This window comes from Arvicanthis niloticus, chromosome X, assembly GCF_011762505.2.
Source record: "Arvicanthis niloticus isolate mArvNil1 chromosome X, mArvNil1.pat.X, whole genome shotgun sequence".
Lineage (NCBI taxonomy): Eukaryota > Metazoa > Chordata > Mammalia > Rodentia > Muridae > Arvicanthis > Arvicanthis niloticus.
In genome coordinates this window covers 127,676,301-127,687,656 of record NC_047679.1, presented here as the reverse complement: position 1 = coordinate 127,687,656, position 11,356 = coordinate 127,676,301, and positions in this window count along the sequence as shown.

The following is an 11,356-nucleotide window of genomic DNA, read 5'->3' as shown; positions in this document are numbered from 1 at the left end:
AAAATCTTCCCAACTGTTGCAGAAAATGGACATGAAAGAGAAAAAGGAATGGTAAGATTTACAGGTTATTGCTAATCACATATAAGAACTGAGAGACAAGCCTGCTCTCACACTGTGATTCCTGTCCCATCACCCCTGATCATCCAGATATCCTTACAGAGATTCTGTTTCTCACCAAAAGGTAATCTGTATCTTTTTGCCTAAAGAAATGGATGGTAATATGGGTAAACAGATTCAGAGAAAGAAGAGAAATTGACCCAATGTCACAAAGTAGTAGAGATTCAAGCTAGAAAATCTATTCACAGGTTTGTCTGCTTCCTCTGACTGAAAATTCAGACAACTACCAGCAGATGGGAGTAGATTTGTTTGAGAGAAATTTCCAGCATAGAGGAGTCAACTTCTGCAGCCAATTAACTGGTGTGGCCTGTTATTTGTAAGGAAGAGTTTTATAATTGAAATTCTGTTCTTATGAGTTTCTGCGACTATGGATATTTCCAAAAAGTTGATGTCAATTATTTATTTCTGGGTCTTAAATCCCAAAGGACTACTTCTGGTTTCCTTGGAGGTAATGCTTTGAAATTTCTGAGTCATAAGACCAAGTAATGCCTCAAATGTAGCTAGATTTATACACACATCACTGCAGTGTGGACTGAATGAACTTTTGTCTCAATGTATTTGTATACTCACAAACTTTTGGGCTGAGCCTGGTGAGATGGCACAGTTGGTAATGAGACTTGATTTCAAACGTGATGACCTAAATTTGATCACTGGAATTCACATGGCAGAATAAAAGAACTGACTCTGAAAAACTGTCTTCTGTTCTTCACAGATAAAGATAGCATGTTTCCACCATACATATATGCTAAAATAAAGTTAATGTATAAAATATTGTTTAAAAAGCCAGTCTAGATGTGGGATTATGGCCCAGGGAGACCAGTGCAGCCTTGGAAAGTTCTCCTAGTTACATTCTCACCCTGTACTTCCACACCATGATGAAGAATATAGTTTGCTAGTAAGACAAGAAATGATGAAGTGTGGCCGGAGAGATGGTTAGAGCATTTACTGCTCTTGCAGAGTTTCTGAGTTTAGTTCCTAGCACTCATGTCCGGAGGCTTATAACTGTTTGTAACTCCACATCTACAGAGTGAAATAATAGTGGTTTACTATATTCTAGAAGAAGTTTGAGAATATCTTCAGGAACATTCAATCACCAAAAGTGTTATAGAAATACTAAAAAAAAAAAAAAAAAGTATTGAAGAGAAGGTTTATAACTCAAACCACTAACAATGAAACTTGAGAACTGAATGGCTGGGCTGATCAGAATGCCAAACACAACTGAAAAAATAATTAAATTGAATTTGGAAGATATGTTACAAATAATAGCCCAAAGTTCATCCTGGAGAAAAAAATTATATGGAATCTTTAAAAATGAGCATGAGACCCAGTGGGTAGATTGAGAAGACTCATATGTATATGTGTATGTGTGTGTATGTGTGTGTGTGTATGTGTATATGATGTATGTATATATATATATATATATATGATGTATATGTATATATACATGTATATGTATATATACATATATATACACATATATGCATATATATGTATATATACATATATATATATATGCATATATATGTATACACACACACATAGGCACACACACACATATATTTGGGAGAGAAAAACAGAGAAGATCCAAATTCACAGCTTTAAACAGCTCAAGTAATCAAGTAATTCCAGGCAGGACAGATGAAATGAAATCTACTTATAGATACATCACTGTAGTGAGAATTTTTGTTTCTTAAAAAAACTCAGCTGTGTGAATATGTTTTTGTTTTAATTCCAGGTATGGGATATGGGGCTGCTTAAGACTGTCCAGGTACTAACTAATATTTGCCTCGTGTTGGGGCGGGGCACTGATTCTGCCAGTTGAACATAGATTATGTTTGAAATTCTGGGGATCCTTAAAAGGGCATAAAAATGCCAGAGCCCTGTTAGGCTGCAGTGGCTGCTGCTGCTTCTGCTACTGCCACCACCTCTGCTGCCACCACTGCTGCTGCTGCTGGTGATTCCTGTTGTTGCTTTTGCTATTTGTTAGATTTCTGTTTGTTGATTGTTCTTTGCTGTTTGCTGGTTGGAGATATCCTGATGGCAAAGATTGGACTTGCCCCAAGGAACTCAATACCTGTCATCAGCAGGAAGTAGTCTAAAGAGGTCTACATCTCCTTTCCCCTCTAACCATCTTTCTCACCTACCTAGTGTTGGGGCAGGAGTATGGAAGGAATTAGGGTGGAGAAGGGTAGTACATGTCGGGCATCAGTGGTCCTTGGTCCCATGAAGGCTGGATGCCACAGTGTGGGGGAATTTGAGGGCTGGGAGGTGGGAGTGGGTGTGTGGGGGCACACCCTCATAGAGGCAGGAAGAGGGAGGATTGGATAGGGGGTTTCTGGGTGGGGGGAATGGGGTAAGAGGATAACATCTGAAATGTAAATAAAATATCCAATAAAAAAAGAGAATCAATTAAAGTAGCCAAAAATTACACTTACACATTATAGTATAAGTGCTAAAAACCAGAGGCAAGGAAATCCAATTAGAGTGGTCTACTGAGAAATAGAAGGCTATTGTTTTATACATGTGTGCTTCTCTTTCCATTGCCACAAAAGAGGAGACTATTATCTCTGAGTGTGAACTATTACTTGCAATTCAGCTCTAAGGCTGGAAAAAGTACTTCATTTAAGCTAAAGAATGACAAAATAAGTTGTTTTAAAGTCAAAATTAAAATGAAATTTATTTTTCTTTTTTATTGGTGTATGTTAGTTGTGCATAGTACTGGATGCCATAAAGGCACATTCTATTTTTCTCCTCCCTTTGGTTCCCTTTTAGATCTTTGCAGAAAAATTATCCTTCTCCTTCCCATGCCCTCAACATTTGTTTTGTTTCTATTAAATGAGCAGCTCTATAGGTGGGATGCCTTCTTCCCTCCATCACTCACTGGGCTATCTTTGTTGTGCTGGGATGAAGTTCCTGCACACACATACAACTAAACAGGCTAGCTTTGGGAAGAGTGAGCCCTTTTCTCATCACTTGAGACTGACTGAAAAAAATGCCCATCATTCAGCAACAGATAGAAGGTAGAATTCTCTTCCATATGGGAAGTCGCTCTGAATTTTTTGTTCATCTCAAAATACTTCATGTATTGCTTTGATTTGAGCAATGCCCTCTCCCATATGCCTCCACAGAAAACACTTTCTGCAAGAGTGGATATTGGAACAGTAGGCAATCAGAATGCTCTCTGAAGATGTAAACTAGCCTTCATTGTAGCAAGTGGTAAGTAGTCACAATTTCACCAAGTGTTACAAAGGAAGACGGTTTTGAATTTCTCATTTTGAGTGTACACATTTTCTCTTCATTTTGCTGGACCTTGATTGTTTATGTCCTTTTTTAGCATGTTCTAACCATACCTCCTTTTCTTACAGTGAAGTGCAGGAGTGTAGAGGACGTTCTGAGTATGGGCCGTGACACCCACTACTCACACTGGGGTCACATATCAGATATTTACATTACAATTTCTAACAGTAGCAAAATTACAGTTATGAATGAGCAACAAAATAATTTATGGTTGGGCCTCACTACATGAGCAACTGTATTAAAGGGTCGAAGCATTAGGATGGTGAAGAGCCATGGCATTAGTGGGCAGGACATATATAGCATATACACTAAAAGTGCATTTGATCACAAACCTGAAGGTATAGATTAAAGCTCCAGAGCTAGTTCAAAGAAGTGTGCCTTGGCCTTTCATCTGAATATGAGGATGGTAACCATACCTACTCATCAATGCCTGTGACAACCTAGACAGAAGGAAGCCCTGTCCAAACTCTAGCTCTGGAGCGCCATCTCTTTTTATGCTTTCATCTGGAAGGGCTACGGCTAGTACCACATTTAACCACGAGGGGGCAGCAATGCTCTTGGTCTGGTGGCAGAATGAACCTTTTTGTTTATCTAATTGTTTTCTGAATCCAAAGCCAGGCTGATATTTAGGAAAAGAACACCCTCAAAAGCTCAGTGAAACAGATGGAGATAAACATCCTTTTTAGGGAGTGAACATTAATCAGCCCATGGAAAGAGTTCTATTTCTTTCCTTTGTGTTTGTGTACTGTTACAGTTGAGCCTGTATTTTATTTTCAATTTTGTTTTTATTGAAATTAGTTTTCTTCCCTCTACACTATATCCTGATCACTGTTTTCTCTCCCTTAACTCCACCCAGATCTTCCTCACTTCCCCACTCACACAAATACATTAGAAAACAAACAGGCAAATAAAACCAAACCAGCATAGGACAAAACAAACAACAGAAAAAAAAGAGTCAAAGAAAAAGCATAAGAGATATATACAGATGCAGACATACATACACTTGCACACATAGAACTCTCATAAAAACATAAAGCAGAAAACTATGCTATATAAGCAAAATACCTGTAGATTTAAAAAACAAAACAAAAAGAAAACAAAAACCCCAACACAAAACCCCTTCAGATAAAGCATTATGCAAACAACAAAAATCTCCAAAACAACCACTGAATCCATTTCATGTTAGCTATCTATTATTGGGCATGAGGCCTGCTCTTAAGTGTGGTTTGTATGCTCAGTGAGACTCTGTTGGTGAAAACAAATTTTCCCTTTTTGAGCTGTTATCAACTGGAGATAGCTTCTGGGTTAGGAATGAGGAATTCGTCCATCTCCTCTCTCAGCACTGGGACCCCATCTGGCATACACTTTGCATGTTGCCACTGTTCCTGTGAATGTATTTTAATTGAAAACAATAATTGTATACTCAAATCAGAGAAATTAGTTTATCAATCATTTCAAACTGTTTTTCCTGTGTCATGTATACTTAAATCCCCTCTTCTAGCTCCTTTTAAATATGTACTCAGTTAATAGTGCTATAGAGACTAGAACTCATTCCTTCTATCAAATATATGAGAAACAGAGAGACCCTGACCTAGTCAAGAGACGGAGATTAGGGCACAGAGTGAGACCCACACTTTTAAATGAGCTTACTTGATTAGTCCAGGGATGATTATTCTTAAACATGTCAATTTCAGCACTAGTTAATTCAGTTTGCATTAAGGAACATGCTTTCTAAAGCAATTCAATAACCTGGGAGCCATTTCCAATTGTCATTTGGAAGGCTATTGTATTATAGATGTGTACCTCTCTTTCTATTGGCCACAAAAGAGGAGACTATTGTCCATGAGTGTGAAATATTGCTTGAAGTACAGCTCTAAGGCTGGGAAAATGTGCTGATAACTAGTAAAGCTGAGAGGTCATCTTAGCCAAATGGGTGCTGGGAATCAAACCGAGGTCCTCTGGAAGTTCTCTTAATCATTGAGTCATCTCCCTGCCCCTCTTTTGAGGGAACACCTTTCTGTTTTCTATAGTAGCCATACTGAGTTATGTCCTCACAATGTGTAAGGGTTTCTCTTTCTCTACAATCTTACCATAATTTGCTATCCCTCTGGTCAGAACTGGAACCAGCTAAATACTGAACTGATAAATATATATATATATATATATATATATATATATATATATATATGCATACATGCTCAGACAAGCTCTGATTGGCTTGGTGTGTCTATGTAAATGAGATGAAGAAAAAAGACTATCAGGAGAAAGTCAATTATTTGAAGAAAGTAAGAGTCAGAGACACCCTTACTTCCACTGTTAGGTGCCGCACAACAACATCCAGCTAATCAGGCGGTGGGAGGAGTGGGAGGAGTAGGGTTGAGCTAGAGCCCAGTCCAGAGTTTGGCTTATAATGGGTACTCTGAATAACTGTTCAAGAGTTGAACCAGAAATGAAGAGAAGAAAAATTTTAAAAGGTAGTAAAGTACCTACAAAAGTTACTGACAAGTAATTTTCAAAGAATAGATAAAAGAGAAATAATATTCTAAAAGCCTAATGAATCATAGATGTCCAAGGATATTATCATTCTCAAAATGAAGGGTAACCCAGAACAGTGGAAAGTTAGCTAGTTCTTGGAACCACCCACATGATTTGCATCTTTCTTTGTGGTCAGGAATGTGTCTTCCTGCTTTGGGCCTTCCCCACCCACAGGTGGGTTCTTTTCCCTGAGGCTTGAGGAATGTTAGCAAGTGTTCTCTGACTGACGAATAATGTATCCCAGGGTAGTGAAGGCCTGAAATCTTACATTCAATTCTGCTTTCTGGAACCTGTATTCTTTTGCTCAGGTCTAGGGGTAAAGAAAAAGCCTGTATATATTTTATAAAATGGTCTTTATAATTTTTCACTCTACAATGTGACTCATGTTGCTTCTCACACTGCTGCTGTCATGCCAACTCAGGTCTTTGTCTCCATATTTGACTCCTGTAATACCTTTGTAATTAGTTTTCATTTTGGATGATCGCTTCCTCTTAAATCCTTTCTTTATTCAAGCCACTTCCTGATTATAGCTTCTCCTTCCATTTCATGCCTTTCTCTCCTCTCATGCTTACTTCACCTCAAGTCTAAAGGGTCTACTGGTCTTTCCTTGAGTCAAGTCCCCTAGACAGATGGCTTGCCACCTTCATTTGCCTGAATCAAATCTATCTTACACTAGATCAGACAAGATGCTTGTTTCCTCAAAGCCAGCTGCTCTAAGGCTCCGTGCCTGCTCATTGATGTCTTTTCTCAGTGTTCTCTGTGTGCATGTTTCATTTCCTTTAAATTCTATGACATGCCTCTCACTGGTGGCTACACTCCATGCATATGCCTTCTCAATTTAAAAACAAACACTTTGTCCACCATAATTTTTTCAGAATCCTTACTTCATTTACTAAATAAACAAGCAAACCCAATTAGGGCCTGTGTAGGTTGTAGTGAAAAGTAGTTTTAATACCTGACATCCTAAAATGCAAATTAGCTAAGTTATTTCAGGCACTAATTGACAATGTAGAAATCTGAGTGGGAAAAAATCAGGTTTCAGATGATTGATTCCTCTGAACACTGCCCCAGTGTGTAGCTGCCTGTGGCCTTGGACAAACTGGGTTTACCTGAAAGGGCAGTTGGAAATGAAAAAGGGGGGACGGAAGGGTGAGAGAAACATGAAGTCAACACAAAGTTTTCTGATCAAGGCTTGAAGTTTAATATTCAGCTCTTCTAATTTAAAGGGAAAGCCTCATGGAACCCCTTCTTGTTTAAGCTGGAGATGGGTGGGGGAACCCATCCTTTGTTACAGCCAGAGATGTCTAAAGGCAAGCTCAGCAGGCAGTTATTCTTCTAAGTTCCTGTGCAGCCAAGGTGGGTAACTCCACCTAGGTCCTATTATTTGGTGTATTGTGGTAAACAAGGTCTTTCAGGCCAGCTCAAGGCTGGGGGTAGGGCACACCAGTGTTCTTTATTAATCAACTAGGAACTCTATTTGCTCTCTAAGCTTCCTCTTCTGTCCTTTAGAAATGCCAAGCCCAAGGGAAAGGTTACTTAAAGTATTTATTCAATTCATTTCTTAGCTTCTGAGTTTGACTAGCTTAAGCCTTTGGTTTGTTGTTGGGGATTATGGGATTTCAATGAATTGAGCCATTCTCTAGTTCATTCCTTAGAATGTAGGCATGTTGTATACATTTAATCCCTTTAATTTATAGAGTGAGCTAGCATGGAAGTCAAAGGTGAACAAGACATTTACACCTTGAATTTCCAGAAAGTGAAAAAAACAGGAGCCCATCTCAGTTCCGAGAGTTTCTATCTCTCTGAGGTTGTTTTTAGGGAAATTGTTCAATACAGTGATATTGGCCTTATATCTAAAATGATAAAACAGTAGACTTTCACCATAAAGTGAATATATATATATATATATATATATATACATATATATACATACATATATATATATATATGTACATATATATATATTCTTAAGTAATTGATGAATACATAGCCAGTGTTCAAATGGTAGAAAAAAATCTATTTTTTAAATTTCTAATGGAGTTAAATAGTCAATTTCCTGTGAGGCTGAAAGGAAGGAAGATATGGGCTACTGGAATAGATCAGTCTCATCTGTAGTCCCAGGATAATTTATTTGTTTCTGTTTGGTGGTAGGAATAGGCACATAAGAAGACTGCAGAAGATGCAGAAAGCCACAAGTAAGCAATCAGGAAGAACTTGGGGAACTATACAAAAGATGCGGAGGAAGGATTGTAGGAACCAGAGAGGTCTAGGACACCAGGAGAACATGGCCTGAAGAATCAGCTAAGGAGGGTTCATAGAGACAAAGTGACAATCATTGACCTAGACCCTCTGCATGTATGTTATGGTTGTTTAACTGGGTGTTCTTGTGGACTCCTAACAGTGGGAGCAGAGGTGTCTCTGACTCTTTCACCTGTTCATGAGACTGTTTTCCTCCTACTGGGTTGCTTAGTTCAGCTTTGATATGACAGCTTGTGTCTAGTCTTATTGCAGATTGTTTTGCTATGTTCAGTTGTTATTTCTGGGAGGCCTGCTCCTTCTGAGGGGAAACAGAGGAGGAGTGGATCTCAGAGAGATGGGAAGTAGAGGCGTGGACTGAGAGAAATGGAAGGAGGGGAAACTGCATTTGGGATGTAATATATGGGAGAAGAATTTTAAAAAATGATCACAGAATGCAAGCCTGGAGGAACTAGTGCCTGACATGTGCCCTAATTGTGTTAACTCCAGCAGCACTCTCTTAAAACCCAGTAAATATGAAAGGAACTTAAAAACAAGCCAACAAACAAATAAAAAAGGACAAAACCAAAAATCTAGACAGGCTAGAGTCCAGGAAGAGTTGATGATCTCCTGTAACAGAAAATAAAAGCTCAAATAATCATACCTTATTTTTCAACTACTAACTTCTTAATTTAGTTATGGCAATTTAGAAAACAGTTGAGCAGTCCTTATAGGTTTCCATTGACATCTGAAGTTATTTTATATATGGGTATAATGTATTTGGAACATATTCTTCATCCATTACCCTTTTTTTGTCCCTCTCCCACTCCCATTAATATCTTCCCAGATAACCCTACTTCATTTTTGCATTTTAGTGTTTTGTGATCTAATGAGTTTCATTTTGGTTATTTGCATGAATGAGGGTTTGTTTACAGGAGAATTGGTACCCTAGTAGTGGCTACATGATTGATGAAATATGTCTCTCCCCCCCCCCCCCCACCATTAACTGGATACCTGAGTCCTATGAGCCCATCCTCTTTTCATGACAGTGTGCTGACAAGCTCCATCTTGTGATGATCTTCTGTACATAATCAGAGCTGCTATGACTTCAAGGATACACTAACCATGTGTATTAGTCAGGGTTCAGAAGTCAGCCTTTCATCTCTTTCACTCCTCCTTTTGGTTCTTATATTCTCTCTTATATTCCCCCTTTCCACTATGCTCTTTGAGCCTTGGAGGGAGTTATGTAGATATACCATTTATGGCTAGCCATCCAATAATCACTTATTCTTAACACTTTCAGCAGTTTTGAGCTGTTGCTGTTGCCATTGACCACTGAAGAAAGGAGCTTTTCTGACCAAAGCTGACAGCAGCATTAATCTATGGGCACAAGCATAATTATTTAGAAGGTGCTTTGACAGGCATATCATACCTATTTAGCAAAATAACAGCAGTAACTTTTCCACTAGGGCCTCATTCTCCTATCCACAGGCTTTTGATGAAGTTTAACAATATCAGACATAAATTTACTCCTGTGAAGCAGGCATCAGATTTAACCAGAAAGCAGTTGGTTACCCCTACAGTGGACTTGCCACTTTTATACCACTAGGTTCATCTTGTCAGACCAGTTGGTGTTGTTGCATACAATGTCTACAGCTGAATAAGTCTGCTGTTGACAATTTTCTCCCAACAGCCTGCAGAGTACCTTCTGGCACATTAGGGCTAATCAGCAGGGAGAAAGCATCTAGCCCAGCTCCAGTTTGATTTCTCTGCAGGTCTTGCAGCCAAGGTACTTGTTTTCTTTTTCTTTCTCACTGAACATTATAAATGCTTCAGAATTGTGTTCAGAGCTCCCAATCCATGTTGAATTAATTGAATCTCTGTTTTCTTTTTAGCCATAATCTCAGGGCAGTTTCTATAGTAGCGGCTTTCTACCCTGCTGCTGTAGCTGTTTCAGATGTTGATGTAGATGTGATGCTGATTCCCACAGGGAAAAATACACGATTAAAAAACATTTCTGGTTTGGTATACGGCATAATGAGATATAATGTTTTTTGAAGACCACCCCCTCCTGAGTACAAAGGAGAAATTCAGTTCAATATAGTGTTTTTTTGGCTTAAGTAAGGTTAAGACATATCCACCACTTGGTGTTATGTTACAGATTGTGATTATCTGAAGAGCTTCACAATACTTTTTGAAAGATGCATCTGGCATGAATAAGAAGTCACAAGTGCATAGAAAGGAATCAGGTCACTAAATGGAGTTAACATGATATGGCATTCATTCTTTCATTCTTTTTCTTTCTTCTTTAAGAATGGCAGCTTAAGGCTGGAGAGGTGGCTCTGTGGGTATGATTGCTTGTTGTATAAGCACAAGACTATGGATTCACATCTCTAGCATCCACACAAAACAAAGCTAGGCATGGTGCATGCTCTCTGATTCTGTTACTGTGTGGGCTGAAGACAGGAAAGTACTTGATACTTGATGGCAGTCAACCTAGATCCAGGTTCAATGTGAGTTACTGTCTCAAGGAAATGCATAAATCCACATGTACTAACAAAATGTGGCTGAAATAAAATGCAGCACTTTAGGAACAAATCCTGTTTTACTCTTCAGTGTAGTCACTGCACATCACTGACTTCAGAAGCTAAGCCAGGCTGTAAGCAATCCAGCCCAACTCAATACTACCAGTACTTTGAGCTCATTTCTCCAATGACACCAAGTAGGGTGGCATACTGGACAGTGCTAGGCACCCACAACTCACTGATGAGAGCATGTTTAGAACCCTTGCTCCTCAGGAGAGTCACATGTGCAACAACTCTGCAACTTGTACCCCATGTACCCCTGTGGTCAGGAAGGGACATGAGGAGAACATGGTGTGAGTGGCTTCTGGGATACTGTTTTCTTGCAGAACCCTCTTTCTGTTGAGCACTATATGATAATAAACTTATTTTTAGTACTTTGACCAGTTTTGAGTCTCTGCTGTTATGTTCTTTCTGCCCCCCTTTTTATGTGTGGGTACATACACTACAATCTCTCTCTCTCTCTCTCTCTCTCTCTCCCCCTCCCTCTTTCTTTCTTTCACACACACTTATTTTATACATATAAATAAAAGTTAAATAGAACAGCTAAATTAACATAATTTGTTTGCCACACAAATCACTATTTAAGT